Source organism: Plecotus auritus (assembly GCF_963455305.1).
Source record: "Plecotus auritus genome assembly, chromosome: X".
In the NCBI taxonomy this organism is placed as follows: Eukaryota; Metazoa; Chordata; class Mammalia; order Chiroptera; family Vespertilionidae; genus Plecotus; species Plecotus auritus.
In genome coordinates this window covers 94,296,874-94,314,379 of record NC_137784.1, presented here as the reverse complement: position 1 = coordinate 94,314,379, position 17,506 = coordinate 94,296,874, and the positions used below count along the sequence as shown (strand labels likewise).

Genomic DNA, 17,506 nt, shown 5'->3' with positions numbered 1-17,506 from the left:
CATGAACTTTATTTTTTTTTTCTTGAAATTGAAACGCATCTAAAAGAAAATATCAGGGGATAGATTCACCATAGACTATCCCAGCCACTAGTATGCCAGGTAAATAGAATTGGGAAAGCAAGGCTGATTCCTTAAATCAGAGATCTGGCAACACATACTTAAGCTAGTATCATGAAGAGAGCAACAGAGTGAATAAAACATAGAAGAATACAATATTTTACTATAAACGAAAAGAAAAACCACCACAGTCACTGCTATGTGTGAATATTCAACAAAAAAGGTGTGTATGTATCCGCTTCCTCCATCCAAAAAAGGCAGAGCTTTAGAACACCCATGCTTCACACATACCTACCTATACCAACAGAAACTGCCACCCTGCCTCCTCCCTAGTTAGGCAAGTCAACAGTACTAGTCTCCATGTCAGACGGGCGTGTAACACTCTCAGCTACAGCTCACCTACTCCAGTCCCGTGTTTCCGAATGACTTTAGATTTCAACTTGAATGTCTACCATATTCACCCACTTATTTATTTACTAGAGGCCAGGTGCCCAAGATTCGTGTACTGGGGGGCGGGGGTCCCCTCAGCCCGGCCTGCTCCCTCTCGCAGTCCAGGACCCCTTGGAAGATGTCTGCCTGCTGGCTTAGGCCCGCTCACCCCAGGGATTGGGCCTAGGCCCGCAGTCAGACATCCCTCTTGCAGTCTGGGGCTCTCCCAGTCCAGGACCCCTCGCTTCTTACTGCCACCTCCGCTGCGCTCGATAGCTGTGAGACTGGCTTCTGGCTGAGCGGTGCTCCCCCTGTGGGAGTGCACTGACCACCAGGGGGCAGCTCCTGCATTGAGCGTCTGCCCTCTGGTGGTCAGTGTGCGTCATAGCAACCAGTTGTTCTGCTGTTCGGTCTATTTGCATATTACGCTTTTATTATATAGGATAGTCAAGCCATAATTGAAGGCTTGGTAGGTACCAGGCAGTGTTGGGTGCTGCAGATATAGAGAAGTAGGATCCAAAGCCATTCTCTTGGGGAGCTGTCTCGTGGGGAAAACAGATGGAAAAACAAAGGCATAATATTAGTGCTATCATGCTATTACAGTCATATTTACTGAGTGGTGGGCCTCAGGAAAGGTTTTCCAGAGCAAGTAACTTTTGAACTTTATCTTAGAACATAAGTAGTAATACCTGAGACAGATATCTCTGGTAAAGACATTCTAGGCACAGAGACAGAGAGGAGATGCCATTCTGGAGTGGAGAAAGACAGTGTGGTTGGAGCACTGTGCCTAGGGTTTGTGACAGACAACTGGAGCAGAAAGTCAGGTCCAACTTAGAAGGGCTACAGTAAAAAACTGGACTTGACCCTCTGGCCAAGGGAGAAGGAAGCTCAGTGAGGAGGATTCTAGTCAGGAAAGTCTGAGTGTCTACAATTGAACTTATTGCTGTGTTATTTCCCCACTTTCAACAATCTCTCCTGCTAAATCAGGTCTCTTTTTCAACTTGCCTACTTTCCTCAGTCTCCAGGTCTACAAATTTGGGACTGAAATTGGGCCACAAGAAACAGAGGGTGAAATAAATCACTAAGCATTTTGGATTCTTCCATCATACAATTTTATCATTTCATGTCTGGCCTACTCCAAAAGCCTTTTTAGCTAATCTGTATAGTCTTGTCTCCCTCCAATGTAATCTTTACACTGCTAACTTTCTGAAGAGCAGATCTATGATATATTCCATGCAAAAAAGCCCCAACTTTGAAGCACAACATTCAAGGCCCTACACTTTTCTATATTGATACCTGCCTATCTTCCCAATGTTATTTCCCATTACATGCACTGCACTCTTGAATCACACTCTACAAAGATACCCCATTCCCCAAGCAGACCATGTATTTCCTCATCTTCAGTCCTTCTCTGTGGAATGTGCTACACCCATCTCCTATCTATTCTTCAAGAGCATCTTTAAGGAAGTCTCTTCAGACTGTCCCATCTGAGACAAAAATTCTCTCTTCCCAGTACTCTCACAGAATTGTGTTTTCTTCTATTATAGCCAGTGCTGGATTCTTTTAATTTTAAATATCATTTTACTCTCAGATCATATGTACCAATTTTTTTGAACAGGAAAATATAGTCACCACAATGATAGCATTTAATACTACTACACAAAGTTCTTTGATAGATGATGGTACTGTATCCCATTCATCCTCATATTCCCAGTGTCTCCAGAGTAGGTAATAATAATAATTTAGACAATATAATAACATATCATTTTAAGTTTATATTATATCAGCTAACATTTATGGAGGACTTATTATTTACATGGACTGTACTAAATGCTTTATATACATTATCCAAGTTACTTCTCAGAAAACCTCTATGAACCAGGTGATATTGTTATTCCTGTTTTACAGAAAAGCAAACTGGCTTAGAGAATTTGAATAACTTGCATAAAGAAAGTCACATAGAGAGGCAGAACCAGGTCTCAAATCCAGGTCTGCCTAACACCAGAGTCAGTATTCTCAACCATTAATGCTATATAGACTCCTCAACAAAGACTAAATGAACGTATTTCGCCAACAAGACTATAAACTTTATTAGAGATACAAGTGTATTCATCTCTGTAGTCACCAGAGCACTTGGTGTAATGTATGGACACAATGCATTCTCAATAAATATCATTTGAATAAAAAATAACCCACAACTAGTGCCTACAACCATTTTGATCATGTCAGTCCCCCATTTTAGGAAGCTTTAATTGCTTCTGTCTAAACAGATCATCTAATCTCTGTCTGATGATATTCCAAGGTCCTCTAGAATGGTCCTACTAGTCACATCTAACCCATTTTACCTTTCAACAACACTCAGTACCTTTTATTTTATCCTGCCCCTCCCTTCCCTCTCTCCTAGTAAGAACCCCCTCTCTGTGTATCTGCCTCTCACATTTATCATGCTCTCCCCTTCCTTTTTCTTCTCTCCCGATCCAAATTCTACTCAAACTTCAAGGTTCAGCAGAAGCCTCATCCTCTCCCAAATCATGTTTCCCAATGACTCCAGCTCTGCTTTTTTTCTTCAACTCCCACAGCATTTAAAATCTCGCCACAAAATTTAGCAATTTAATTATATACTCCTACCTATAGTTATATAAGTGGATGTGAAGACAGTGGGGCTGAGACATCCACCATCCTATCTGATTCAGTTCACCTGCCTCCTCCACACAGATCCTCAGCCTTGGTCAAAGAAAATAATCTTCCCCAGGAAAAGAGAGATTATTCTTTTATGAACAGCTCACAAATATTTGTCTACCCACTTGATCTGCAAGTCTTATTTCAAGGTTGTTTTTCAACAACAGAGTCTAAACTTCATCTTCCTCTCTTGTACACCCACAATAATCTGTTGCTGGATGCTGGGTACAGAGGCATGGTTCAAAAAATATTCCAACTGCCTGCCAAGCTTCGAGGATCGAATAATTCCCAGCATGCCCAATATCCAATGATTATTAAAATTGTAATTGGGACAAAACAAGGGCCTAGGGTAGTTAAGGGACTTTGCCCAGGATGGAGCTGTGCAGCAAATGTAAAATTAAAAGAGTATCTGTGAGAGAAGGTAATTAACTACTCTTACCATAAAAACATTAACAAAGAGGTTACATACCCACTGCTTTGTGGAAAGAAGGCCCATGCCTATTATAGCCTATGGAAGATAATTTAAAAGCTCCTAACAAACATGACCATGATATTCAGAAGTATGAATGGTTGCCAGGAGATGTAGATAGTGACCCCTCCCTAGCTAATACTAAATTGTTTTCATTAAAGGATAAGGGATTCACTTAATACTTGAACTGAAATCACCCAAACTTTAACTGTGCAAAGCATATAGGATATAGGCAATGGGTTCAGTAAAGAGTATATACAGGGTGGGGCAAAAGTAGGTTTACAGTTAGTATCTACAACAATTAATAAATAAAAACACAAAAATAAATTGTTTTGTGTACTCACAACTGTAAACCTACTTTTGCCCCACCCTGTATACAGTTTAAAAGTTCTTTCTTCAAAACAGTGGTGTTAAATGGGTACTGACAATAAAACAGTACCATACTTAAAAAAAAAAATAAGGGCACAGATGCTTAATTTCTCTTGTGGCACATTTATTCCTACATATGACGTGCTCGTGCTGCACTATCCTTAATATTGCTTAATTTCAGCCTCTTAAATGTTAAGTGCTGTGAATAGCCACTCCCACTGTATCAGTGCTAATAACTTAGTGTTACTGTAAACATAACCAAACACTCAAGTATCTATGTGATTTACCTTTTATTTTAGGATTTTTTTTTCATGTATAAGCCATCACTATGGTACTCTAAGCTTTTTAGTTTAACCAACTGATTTTTCCCAAGGAGCATGTGGTTTGAAGTTTTGTTTGTTTCCATCTAGAAAACTTTAACAGACTTTTGGAAAAGGAGTAACTGCAACAGCTTAAGAGGTTATATGTCTCTTTCTCAATTGAATGATTTGTTACTCTTCAAGTCAAAACAAATGAGTCAGACTCTAAATGTCCTCACACTTGTGTGACGGGTTCCTAGTTCTGAAAGTTTAGGAAAGGTTAAAGCAGAAGGAAGAAGTGGTAAAGGATTTCACTGTTCATTATTCCAGCACCTCAGCATTATTAAAAATTGCTTATTGTTATCAACATGATAAGCAAACTTCTATGAAAGTAATATTCAACATGTACAGCTCACTTTCCTCAGCAAGGTTGCTTTTCAAGCCTAGATCTGGTAGTTCTACGGTACTTGACATTTCAACTGAAAATTGGTAAAACTATTCAGGGGACACTGCTACATAATCTTACATAAAACTAACTGTATTTTCCCACGAGGCATTGTTATATATGCTGTTAGGCTATACAGTATTCGTGACTAAAGATTAAAAAGCAACTGGCTGATGGAACATAAGTCTGGATATATTTAGTAACTATGCTTCTACAACTCATTTAGATGAAAATAATAAACACACAAAAACCTAACATTTTAGGTTAACATAGAATACCATTTGAGAAACATTTGTGAAGTGACCTAAAATACTTTAGCTACTATTTCCATGATAAAATATGTTTCAAATTCTAAATCAATTGAGAAACAAACTTGGGAAGGCTCCATCAGTGACTAAAGGCTAACTCTACCTGTTATCCAACCATAAGTAGCAGCCTACCCATAACTGCAATTTTTGCCTTGGGTTCATCCAAGAACTTTAAGGAGAATTAAACATTAGCTTATTATTTAATGTGAAAGAGAGATTGCTATCTCCTGCAGGTATGCCGCTCCAACAACCCCTGAGGGTGCATGAGAAGTATGAAGGGTTATTAAGAAGGGTAGGGGAGCCCAGCCGGCTCAGTGGTTGAGCATCGACCTATGAACCAGGAGGTCACAGTTCGATTCCTGGTCAGGGCACATGCCTGGGTTGTGGGCTCGATCCCCAGTGTGGGGTGTGCAGGAAGCAGCCAATCAATGATTCTCATCATTGATGTTTCTATCTCTTTCCCTCTCCCCTCCTCTCTATGAAATAAAAATGTATTTGAAAAAAAGGGCAGGGGAGCAGAGATGGCAGTTATTTGCAAAGTCATGCGTGGAGGAGTGTATAGAGTTAAACCCAAACTGTCTTAGCCCTCTTCCTACCTGTTTAATATCTACAACTAAGCCACTAAAAAAAAGATGTGAGCTCCTTGGAAGCAGTGTTGGTACCTTGATTTTGCTTCTTGGCTCACAATAAGCACCTACGAAATGTTTGTTGAATAAACTCTGATAGAGGCAATAGGAAAAGTGAGCGTAACTTAAACATTACACAGGCAAAATAATTGTCCATGTGGTTTTAAAAATGCATACTCTATTAGAGAAAGCTGTGAACAAAATAGTCAAGGCATACTAATGCTCCCACATTCTTCCCACGCAATTGGCCTGTTAGTATGTTTTAACTATCTACTCTTGATTAATACTTCAAGCTACTGCAAAACTCTTTAAGATGTCTGCAACCTGTCCTTAAAATTTAGCTGCAAGTCAAACAGAAAGAATTTTTTCAGAAACAGTTTTTACTTGCAACAATTCTGGCAATCCAGAAGCACATTTCACCATTATAATACACATCATGTACAAATTACATTTTGACAAGCCTGCAATTTATAGACAAAAGTAACATTTAGAAATACATGTAAATTGTCCCAAACTAAAGCTATACTTAAAATCTTTATTATGAAAATTTTCAATATATACAAAGGCAAGAGAAAATAAACAAGCACCCATAAACCATCATCCAAAAGTCTACATTTATCAGGAATTTCCCACAACTGCTTCATCTATACCCTTGTCTTCTTTTACCCCTTCCCTTCCTCCCTTTTCCCTATCCTGAATTATTTTAAAGCAAACCCCAGACATCCCAGTATTTAATTTTCTAGAAATACTGGTACCCCTATTTTATTCTAAAAGCTATCATATGCTAGATTCTGATTTTTTTCAAGCACCGATACCTATGAGTCACTTAAATCCCAAAGGGCACCCAAGCCTGTGTCATTTCCTGGAGGAATATCCAATACCCATTTTAAGGAAAGTTTCCTTTCCTTTCTTTTGTATTTTATATATATATAAAAAAGATACGACCTTAAAGCAATGGCTATCTAAAAATAAGTTAGTAACTTTTCCAATAAAAGCAACATTCAATTCAATTTGGTCAGATTGAAGACATTCTTTAAATTCTTGCCAGACAAGAATTTTGTAGATATTTAATGTACATCTTAATGACATCCTAAAAGCCCCTTTGCTTGTGATGAAGAAAACTATATCAAACCCGATGATAACAAATACTACTACTCCTTCCCCCATCTTTACAAATCTAAGGTGTATTAATTGCTTGGCTTGAAATAGTGCACTCTCCTTTTAAAAAGGTCTACTCCTTTCCATATTTCCTAAATAAATCTTGACACTTTTCAAAAATATCCAAACGTATCTGCTGCTGATGAAATTAATTAATCTTCACACCTGAGGGGTATTTCTATTCTCCTTTCCTTAGAAAATTAACATTGAAGCGAAGGGCAACACACACACACACACACACACACACACACACACACACACACACATACACACACACACCACAAGGCAGGATCAGACTAGTTAACATACTCAAATCAAATATTATGATGTACAACTCAGAAATCGCTAGAGATACAATTTCAGCTTAGACTTTGAGCTAAGTTGAGAGCTTATGTATTAGTCACTGAAAGTACCTTCTGCAGTGTTACATATGCTGCTTATATGGTTCTCAAATATAGCACTTGTTAATTAAAAACTAGATTATTTTATTTCATATTCCACTTTTTACTTCATACAGGTATACTAAGTACAACCACTCTGAAACATTACCCTTAACTCAGACTCAGGATTTATATAACTAGCTATATTGAAATTAGGAGAAATAAAACTTAGAGGATCACCATGTAATGGAAAACCCTGATGATTCTGTGAACATCAAAATCACTTATCACTACTATGTTATAAAATAACACTACTAAAATGTCACCACCAATGGTTTTCATTTTTTTGGTAAAGTATAAATAAACATCAGGACAACTGTTTATCAGAAGTCATTTTGTAAAAGTAGAATACCAGTCTAATCAGGACATGTTGTCATGACAGCTACCTCATCTTCTATTGCATAGAATACAGAAAAACCATTTAACAGGGACCAGCGGCATTTAAAATCCCCTCCCCCCAATACAGAGTAATAGTTTCTGTCACTTAAACCTTTTGGTCACTTAACTTGATAGATATGGTTATATGATTAGGATATCAAAACCAATTTTTTAAAAGTATTAAGTTGCTAAAATGGTCCCCCAAATAAAGCAAAGACAACATATAGAGAACAGGTTAGATTCTAAACTTCAAAAATTTTTCTTACATTTGATTCAGCTTGAATAAATAAGATTCAGAAAGTGTCTCCAAATGTTTAACTACCAAAACACATAAGAATTTTTCAAACTTTGTGAAGTAAATTTCTGCTTAAATATTCAGTAATCTAAAAGTTAGAGCCCAACGAAGTAATATTAAAATAGTTACCCTTCTGGGAAGACGAGAGCAAACCTGTTTCTTTCTCGCAGCACTAATAGAAGGAACCTCCCACGCTCAGAATGCCAATCTGGAAACCCAACATTCTTCTTACAATTGCAAGTCATAACACTTCCTGCTTGGAAAAGAGAACACCCTGACAAAAGAATGATATAATACTTACGAATCCCCTTCCTGTCAGCCTCACAGTATTTTTTTTGCCAAGTATTAATGAAGTCTAATTTCACAGCATTTACAGAAATGCTAATTTTTTCATTCTAGCACCACTGAAATCATGCAAGAACACCGGGGAATTTAAAGTTGGTTCAGGTCAAATAGCTACAACCCACATACCTATTTAGAGTCTGAACGTTAGCCAAGTGACCTGCTTATTTTAGGAGACATGGAAGGAACCAGCTTCTCCCCAGTGCCCAAGTCACTACACCTTAGTAAAGTACATGACTTAGAAAGGCAAACTAACTCTCTCAGATCACTTATGTTCTCTATTATTAATTTTGATCCAAACTTATTCCTATCTTCATGCAACATTTACCTTCCATGAGCTAGGTGTGGTAGCATTTATTGTGAGAATCTACTACACCTGTTTTCTGTTGAAATGTAAGCTGTTAAGTTTAGGAACCCTATTTTCTTTTTTAAAAATATATTTTTATTGACTTCAGAGAGGAAGGGAGACAGAGACAGAGAGAAACATAGATGATGAGAGAATCATTGATCGGCTGCCTCCTGCACACACACCCCCCCACCACCACCGGGGATTGAGCCAGCAACCCAAGCATGGGCCCTGATGGAGATTCAACCATGATCTCCTGCTTCAGAGGTCCACGCTCATCCCCTGAGCCACACTGGCCAGGCAAGAACTCTATTTTCTACCAGCATCACATATAGGAACTAAGCTCTAGAGCCAGATTGGGTTCAAGTCCTGGCTCCACAATTTTGTAGCTGGGCATGAAAAAATTATCCAAGTTGCTAAAGCTCTTGTACCTGTTTTCTCATCCAGGAATAACAGTAACTAGTTCACATAATAGTAACTACTTTGTACATTATTACGATGCTTAAGTGATTTAACATGTGTTAACATTTAGATCACTAGAGGCCCAGTGCATGAAATTTGTGCATGGGGGAGGGGGGTGTCCCTCAGCCCAGCCTGCACCCTCTCCAATCTGGGACCCCTCAAGGGATGTCCAACTGCCCGTTTAGGCCCAATCCCACTGGGCAGTTGGACATCCCTCTCACAATCCAGGACTGCTGGCTCCCAACCGCTCACCTGCCTGCCTGCCTGATTGCCCCTAACCGCTTCTGCTTGCCAGCCTGATCACCCCCTACGACTCCCTTGCCAGCCTGATCAACGCCTAACTGCTCCCCTGCTGGCCCGATTGCCCCTAACTGTCCTCCCCTGCCGGCCTGGTTCCCCCCAACTGCCCTCCCCTGCTGGCCTGGTTGCCCCCAACTGCCCTCCCCTTCTGGCCTGATCACCCACAACGGCCCTCCCCTGCCGGCCATCTTGTGTCGGAGTGATGGTCAATTTGCATATTACCTCTTTATTATATAGGATAACCTGCCACGTGGTAAGCATTTGATATATGATCACTGCTATTCTTATTATTGCAATTTGCTTTTTTAATGTATCTAATCAATTAATTGCAAAATTAAGCAACTGGTTTGTGGGGAGTGCCCTTTATTGGAGAGAAAAATCAACAGAAGTGATGCACAAGGCTCAGGTGACCATGTCTAATACTGAAAATCATTCGAAAGGAAATGTAGCGCAATGGGAGTGTCAGGGTCTTAGGAGTCTGACAAATTTGAAATCTCTGTGATCCTGAACAAATTATTTAGCATCTCTGAGTCCCATGTTCATATCCACAAGCGTGGAGCTAATTCACAGGGTTGCTCTGATGATTATATGAGACGATACAAGTATATAAGAGCATCTGGCTCCAGCAAGGTGCTCAATAAGTGGCAGTCATGATTATAATTTACTTGTATATAACACGCGTAATAACATCTGCTCTGTCTTCCTAATAAGAATGAAAGTGAGATAATAGCTACTCCAGTCCTTTATAAATAATATAAAATAAACACAGGGAAGCATTTTATGATAATATATTGAATTTCCAGAATAAGGACTCACACTGCACTCCCTTGTAAAAAGGCTCAAGACAGTCCAGGTCAGGAGGCAGAGTGTTCTCTGGCCCTCATCCTTAACTGCCGTTAGCAGACACTGGGGCTACATATTAATGCCTTAATAGGAGCACTTTAATTTATTTCATCAATCACACAAACCCCATAAAATATTAAAAGGCAACACAATTCAGAATGGAAGGAATATAGTGGCAGGAGCCAGACGACGTGTTTTTCCATGTTGTTGTTGCTGACTCACTCACTATGTGAAGCCCCCACTTTCCCAAGTCTCAGTTTCACCATTTGTAAAACAAGCCTAGCACTGACTGTGGCCTGTCAGGGGATATAGCAGACAGTAAGTGACTCTCAACCACTTTGAGCTACCTGGAAGGATGTATATGTATGCACCATCGTATATTTTCCAGAGAAAACTGGGGCACAGGCAATTGCCTCAGGTAAGAAGATGGTATGAGCGTTAGACGAAAGATGTTGGGGGTTTTTCCCAGCCTTACTTTTTGTTTAACCACACTTGTCACTTCAAACCACTTAGATGGGTCTGTCCCAAGTGCTATTAACTTTTTCAATGATAAGGCTACCTAGAAACGGCTTCTTTGACTTACCCTTTCCTGATCATCTGGAATGTATAGGCTTTCTAGCTTCTGAACTTGAAGGCTAATCTTTGATCACAGTGAAATCTGTCAACACCAAGTCACTGATTTTAAAAGCTGTTCACCATAAGAGATTTCATTTAAACTACAAAATATTGTGGTCAGAGTTCTAGGAATGGCTACTCCCTTCACAAATGCATAGCTTCTAATTATTAACCACTACAACATTTCCTGAAAGACTGTTCTATCACATCAGCAGTTCAACCAGTTTTCATCTGTGGCCCATTTTGTAACCTTCTAAATATTTCACTCATCATCTGAGGTACCTGTGGTGTGCGGGGTGGGGGGTAGTATTTGTGTATGTGCATGTGTGTGATTCTGTGTATGAACAGAATTCCTATTTTTACTATGGGTAATGAAAATTGGTTTGGGAATAGAAGATGGTGGCAAGGGTTGTGTGATACATTTCAATTTTTATACGCAGGCCACAAAATGAAAAGAACTTTTACACTGCACTTCAAATTCCTCATGATGAATGCTAAGGAATGCCAATGGAAGCAAACCCATGTTTTATCTGTACACCTCTCTCCCTCTCTCTCTCTCTCTCTCTCTCTCTCTCTCCCCCCTCACACACATGCACCTGTGGACACACACGCCCCTCAGGGTGGGGAGGAAGGAGAGAGGCACACCCTGTGCTGCATGAGTTTCATGGACACGTAAGTGTAATATACAGTTAGAACACAAGATCTAGATATAGTATTTTTAATGACTCTTCCAACTTTCATTCAAACGTCATGCTCTCCACCACACCCAGTACCGGGTATAGTCTTTCCATGTGTGACATGTACAGTGGAAGCCTCGCCCACGTGCTTAATGACACACCTCAATAACACTGATGTATTGTCCTTTAATGAAAAAGGATTTTACCCATCTTCATGATTTATAAAGCAAACAAATGGGTAACACCCACAGTGAGTAAAGCAATGAAGCAAAGGGTTCTAACATGCAACAGGTAGTGAATTAACATGCAGGAAATTACTTCTGTAATTCTGGACTATCCTGAAAAGTTTAGGAAATTTATAGTAGGAACGGTATTGGAAACACAGACTCTCTGTTGCATAGATGCGGCAGTTTTAACAATCAAGTAGATCTGGTTTATGTAAGTTTTTTTCCATTTTTTTTGCAGGGGGGAGACAAGCCATAAACTATACTAATTTCAATATTCCAAGGGATGTCTCCCCAGTAAGTCTCTATTAACTCTGTATTTATGTAATAAGTAATCAAATCTGTCAAAATTTTAGAATAGGATGCCTTATTATATATTAAATTATACCTTGTCCTAATCACTAAACTGAAATAGATGGTAGGTTGAAGTAAGAGTTCTTCAAAAATTATCAAGTAAATTATACATGCGGCAAGGAACTTAGCTTAAAAGACATCTGTAGTGATTATAGCTGACAATACTAAATTGTGTATTTGAAAGTTGCTCAGAGAGTAGATCTTAAAGTTCTCATCACAAGGAAAAAAAATTGTAACTACGTGAGGTGGTGGATGTTAACTATATTTATTTGTGGTGATCACTTAACAATATATAAAAATAGCAAATAATGTTGTATACCTTAAACTAATACAAGGTTAGTTATATGTCAATTATATCTCAATGAAACTGGGGAAAAGGCATCTGTGTTCTGTTCATAGCTAATAAAATAATACAAAGGAATAACTTATATGCTCTATATCATTTAAAAAAAAAAAGGATAGAAAAGGAAAGAAAATAGGAAAGGACAAAAAGCAAAAATAAAACACCCAACTAACAGCACTTCCTAAACTTTTTGGCCTCAGGACCTGAAGACTCCAAAGAGTTTTTTGATATGTGTATTAGATCTATCAATGTAACATCATATTAGAAATTACAACTAGGAAATTGTAAAGATATTTATTTTAAAACAAAAATAAACCCATTACATGCTAATATAAATAACATTTAAATATAAAACATACAACTATATTTTTAAACATTTAGTGACAAGAGTATAATGTAGTATATTGTTTATTTTTGCAGTTGCTTTATTGTTTAACTTAATACAATAACAGCTGGACTTTAATATATATTTCTGCATTCAATCTGCTACAATATGTTGCTTGGTTCAAGTATATAAAGAAAATATGGTCCCCCACTGGTATGTTGTTGAAAAGGGAACTATTTTAAAAGCCTTTTCAGATAATTATGGGTATTCTTTTTAATACTATGCCAAAACCTGAGAAGTGGAAGTTTATTTAATGTTAGTTACAATGTGGAACTGGGTACAAAATAATAAAATTTTCATTCTCTGTTACATAAAACTCCTGCTTGATTTTGTAACATCACGCACTGGGCATTTGGAACAATACTGTTTGACTAATGCAGATCTTCCAAATGTCGTCACACTTCTTTTTATAGTATCGAATAAGTCGCTTTCATTAAAAACACCATGGATCTCATTAGAAAAGTATAAATATTGACACCTGGTGGCTGACGCAAGTTGCAAAAATTTGAAATTTTCCTTGAAAGCTCTAACTTTATCACCGGCAACAAATACTCTGTTATTTTTTTTTTGCAGTGACAGGCACTTGCTTCATTTTTGATAAAATATCTGTCACATATTCAGGTCTGAATAATCAGTTAATGTGACATTTAATCTGTTAAGTAAAAAAGGCTTTTTATTTTTTAAAATGTAGCTAGTTGCATAAGTGCTTTTCTTCAAGACAGCCATTGTACATCCATGTGCAGCAGAAATGCTTTTAATGTATTTCCCATTTCATCACACAGAACCCTCAAAAGATGTATATCCAAGAGTTGAGATTTAATAAAATTAATTTTTCCTGTTTCATCAAGAACATTCGTAAATGAAACCCATTTTGTAAGGTCTTTTTCTAAAAGGGAGGGTAAGGTGTTGAATACAATGACTACTAATACAGTGTGGTGCCACTCCCTTGCATGGTAAGGCGCCAGCAGTTTTAATCACCAGTGCAAATGTCAACACAGTGAAAAATCAAGTAACATTTGAGTGTTATTATGCAAGTAATTTTGACTGCCAACGGCCCATATGCCACACTCTTTTTGAGAAGTGGTGCTTAGTATAGTGATACATATGATGGAGTCATTCGCTTTTAGAGAGACAAAAATCATTGAGGTTATAGGGTTTAACAAATTTCAAAACTGAGAATACAATTACCAGAATAGGTTTTCAAGGAGCTGAGTGTGTCTGTGTCCATATATGTAATCGATTCCTTAAAATGGGCATAATGTCTCCACTTTGAACATCCTAAGGGGTACTTATATTATTGCAAAGCACAGCTTGAGCCAATTGAATTGCAAATCATTGCAATGCAATTTTAAGAAAAAAGAAAGGAGATTGGTATGAAAAGAAAGTACAAAAAGGAAACTTAAAAAATAAGAATTGAGACTGGTCTTCCTCTATAAAAGGAAATGAATAAGAGATGTGAGCAAATATGGGCATGACCACATCATTTTTCCACCACAGCCCATCGTCTCATTTCACTTCAGGACAGGAACCATCATGTCATCTCCTTTGAGTCAGCTCTTGTACTACTCACACAGGCAAAAATAACTGAGAGCAGAACATTCATTTTCCACAGTGAACATTAAATACATTAAGTATTCTATAATTCTTCAAATGACAGAAGACATTTACAAATGCCATACTTTAACATTATTTCCAGAGCTAGTACACCCTTTCACCATCATCCCCACCCAAAATTAAGCCCGGCTAAAGACTAAACCCACAAGTTAAACATGTACCATTCCTCAGTTACTTAAGGACTCTAATGATAACACCGATCACTGATAAAAAATAAAAGTGAGAATCAAAATCAAACTTTAATCAAAAACTAAAATGAAAAAATCAAATGTTTACTTTAATTATCAGCTTCTAGCTTATTGCCATTTATTCCAAAGAAATTGTCAAATTTTCTCTATTCAAACTTCAGGTAAAATGTGCAACAGTTCTCAAAACTCATTTAACTCTATCACTCGTTAAAAGCTGAGTGATAGCATTAGATGATTTTAAATTGCTCTGTCTTATTATTTATATTTATTAAGCTCTACAAAGGCAGTGATTTGTGTGCTTTGTTCACCAATCTATCTGAAGCATCTAGAACAGTGCCTGGCACAGAGTAGACAGTAAGTATCTGTTAAATGAGTACATGGTAATGACATTGCATCCTAAAGGAATTAAACTCACTGTTATTTGCTATAGTAGTTAGATAATCAAGAGCAAACTTTTAGCACTTTTAATGCAAATAAAATAAACAGAAAAGGCATCTACTCTAGTCCCACTGAATAACTTTACAAAATAGGATGATTTCTGAGAGCTAATATGACCAAATGATAGGTTTCATTTCTAGTGGCACCAAATTCATAATATTTGGCAGTGAAAATGATTTTTAAAACTTCTTCACTTTTAGAAAACAAAAGCGCAGAGAAAAGAAGTGGAGTGGAAAATATAAAGAACTTTGAAATTTATTGAGTTTTCCCTCAAAATTGCCACACACAAAAAGAAAGAAAAGTCTCACTTAGTTGTCAAGATATCACTGCTTTACCTTTCTAAACTTTTAAACGACTGCTTTTTGACCTCATAAGGAATAACCAAACCTTCAAAAGAAAGAGCCGCTGTAGCATTTCCTGCCTGTCTGCCGTAGTCCAAAATTAACCTTGTCAGTTCCTAAGAAGACATATAAAACCACTTAAATGACTAATTCAGATGAAGTAGTAACATGAAGCCATAGTTTATAAGACGCTGGTTTCTACTTGTTACCAGATGTTGCCATCACTTCAAAGTGTTAAATGCATTCATGAAGAGGTTCAGATATGTTTGCATGTGAAATATTTTTTTTACTTTCGCTATTACTGTGGTGACGTGACATGTTCCCAGAAAAAAATTGTTGCCTCATTGCCTAATAAAACATCCTTAAGATTGCCAATATTCACTTCAAGAACCACGTACTGTTAGTCTAATTCTTCCATGTAACTCTTGCACACACATATATACACTTTCAAAACACAACACAAATTAATTCCGTTTCATTTCATTGGGAGTTTGTCATGAACAGTCCACTTGATGTTCTAGCTGAAAAATTCAAATTTGTGTGTGAATACTTTTTGAATTTTTTTTTTAGACAAGTAAACAGTAACCACCTTTACATGGTTTAGGGTTCCTTTGCCAGTATAATTCAACAATTGCAATGTTTTCTACTTCTACCCATTCTTCTCTGGTCTTTGGTTATGTTGCTATTAAGGTTTTATTAGTTTAATTTAAATGTTTTAATCTCTGGAGATAGTTTAATTCAACAACAATGGTTGTTATTTTCTACACATAATGGTCATTGTTAAGTTTGGCCCAACACAGAATCCTGAATACAATGTAGATTTATCCTTAAGTCTTGCAGCAAAAATAACGTAGCGTCATAAAGTGTTATATCTCCTTTCTATTCAAACAACAATGTCCACGTGGTGAGAGACGATGCCTATGTGATCAGATGAAGTGAGGTGAATGACATAGGTATTGTGACACAGTGTTTGGCTACTTACTATAAAGGTTACTTGAACACAAGCACTGTGATACTGTGACAGTTGATCTGGTAACTGAGATGGCTACTAAGTGACTGGCAGGTGGGGAGCATATATGGCATGGATATGTTGGACAAAGGGATGATTCATGTCCCCCAGTGGGATGGAGTGGGATAGTGTGAGATTTCATCACGCTACTCAGAATGATGCACAATTTAAAACTTATGAATTGTTTCTTTATGAAAATTTCCACTTAATATTTTCACATTGCAATTGAGCATGGGTAACTCAAACCATGGAAAGTGAAACCACAGATGGAGGGCGGTACTGTGCAGCTAATAGGGGGTACTGTGTAGCTAATAAAGTCTCATTATAATTAATCCTCCCACAAGTCAAATGGCTTTTGTGGCCTTCACTTACTAAAAATCATACTATTAGCAAAAAGTCATCCATGCAAGAGTAACTTCTTACCTTTCCCAGTTTATCCCTCTCTCTGGTACTGTGATATCTCAGAAATTGGCAAAAGCCACTAGCAGGGTTCTTTTGATGAGGTAGGCTGTCCTAGACTCACTGGCTCTAAGACTTCACTGATTTAAAGAATGAGCTTTCAAAAGTTTCTCAGAGACCAAATAAAAATAAAAAATACAGATAACTTGTATGTGAAGAAAGAAATGGAGTAATGTTTATGATACAGGGGTAGGCAAAAGTAGGTTTACAGTTGTGAGGACAGGAGACAGACTTTATTCTTGTATTATTTTCCATATGAGACAGAGTTTATTCTTGTATTATTATTTGCTATTGTATTACTAGAGGCCCGGTGCATGAAATTCGTGCAAGGGGGGGGGTGTCCCTCAGCCCAGCCTGCACCCTCTCCAATCTGGGATCCCTCTCACAATCCAGGACTGCTGGCTCCCAACTGCTCGCCTGCCTGCCTTCCTGATTGCCCCTAACCACTTCTGCCTGCCAGCCTGATCACCCCCTAACCACTCCCCTGCCAGCCTGATTGATGCCTAACTGCTCCCCTGCCAGCCTGTTTGCCCCTAACTGCCCTCCCCTGCAGGCCTGGTACCCCCCAACTGCTCTCTCCTGAAGGCCTGGGTCCCCCCCAACTGCCCTTCCCT

At 38.0% G+C, this 17,506-nt stretch overlaps 1 protein-coding gene across 6 annotated transcripts in view; it reads right to left on the bottom strand.

Annotated features, from left to right (window-relative positions):
• The window catches only part of PLS3 (plastin 3), a 98,896-nt gene that overhangs the window by 54,265 nt on the left and 27,125 nt on the right, over positions 1 to 17,506 (bottom strand). Inside the window, exon 1 of one of the 6 annotated variants that reach the window (XM_080653317.1) lies at positions 8,082 to 8,261. The exons of 4 other annotated variants lie outside the window; for them this stretch is intronic. The gene's annotated coding sequence lies outside the window, so the exon portion shown is untranslated. Of the gene's footprint in view, positions 1 to 8,081; positions 8,262 to 17,506 lie in introns of those variants that run through there. One more of the 6 variants, XM_080653321.1, reaches the window with a different exon arrangement.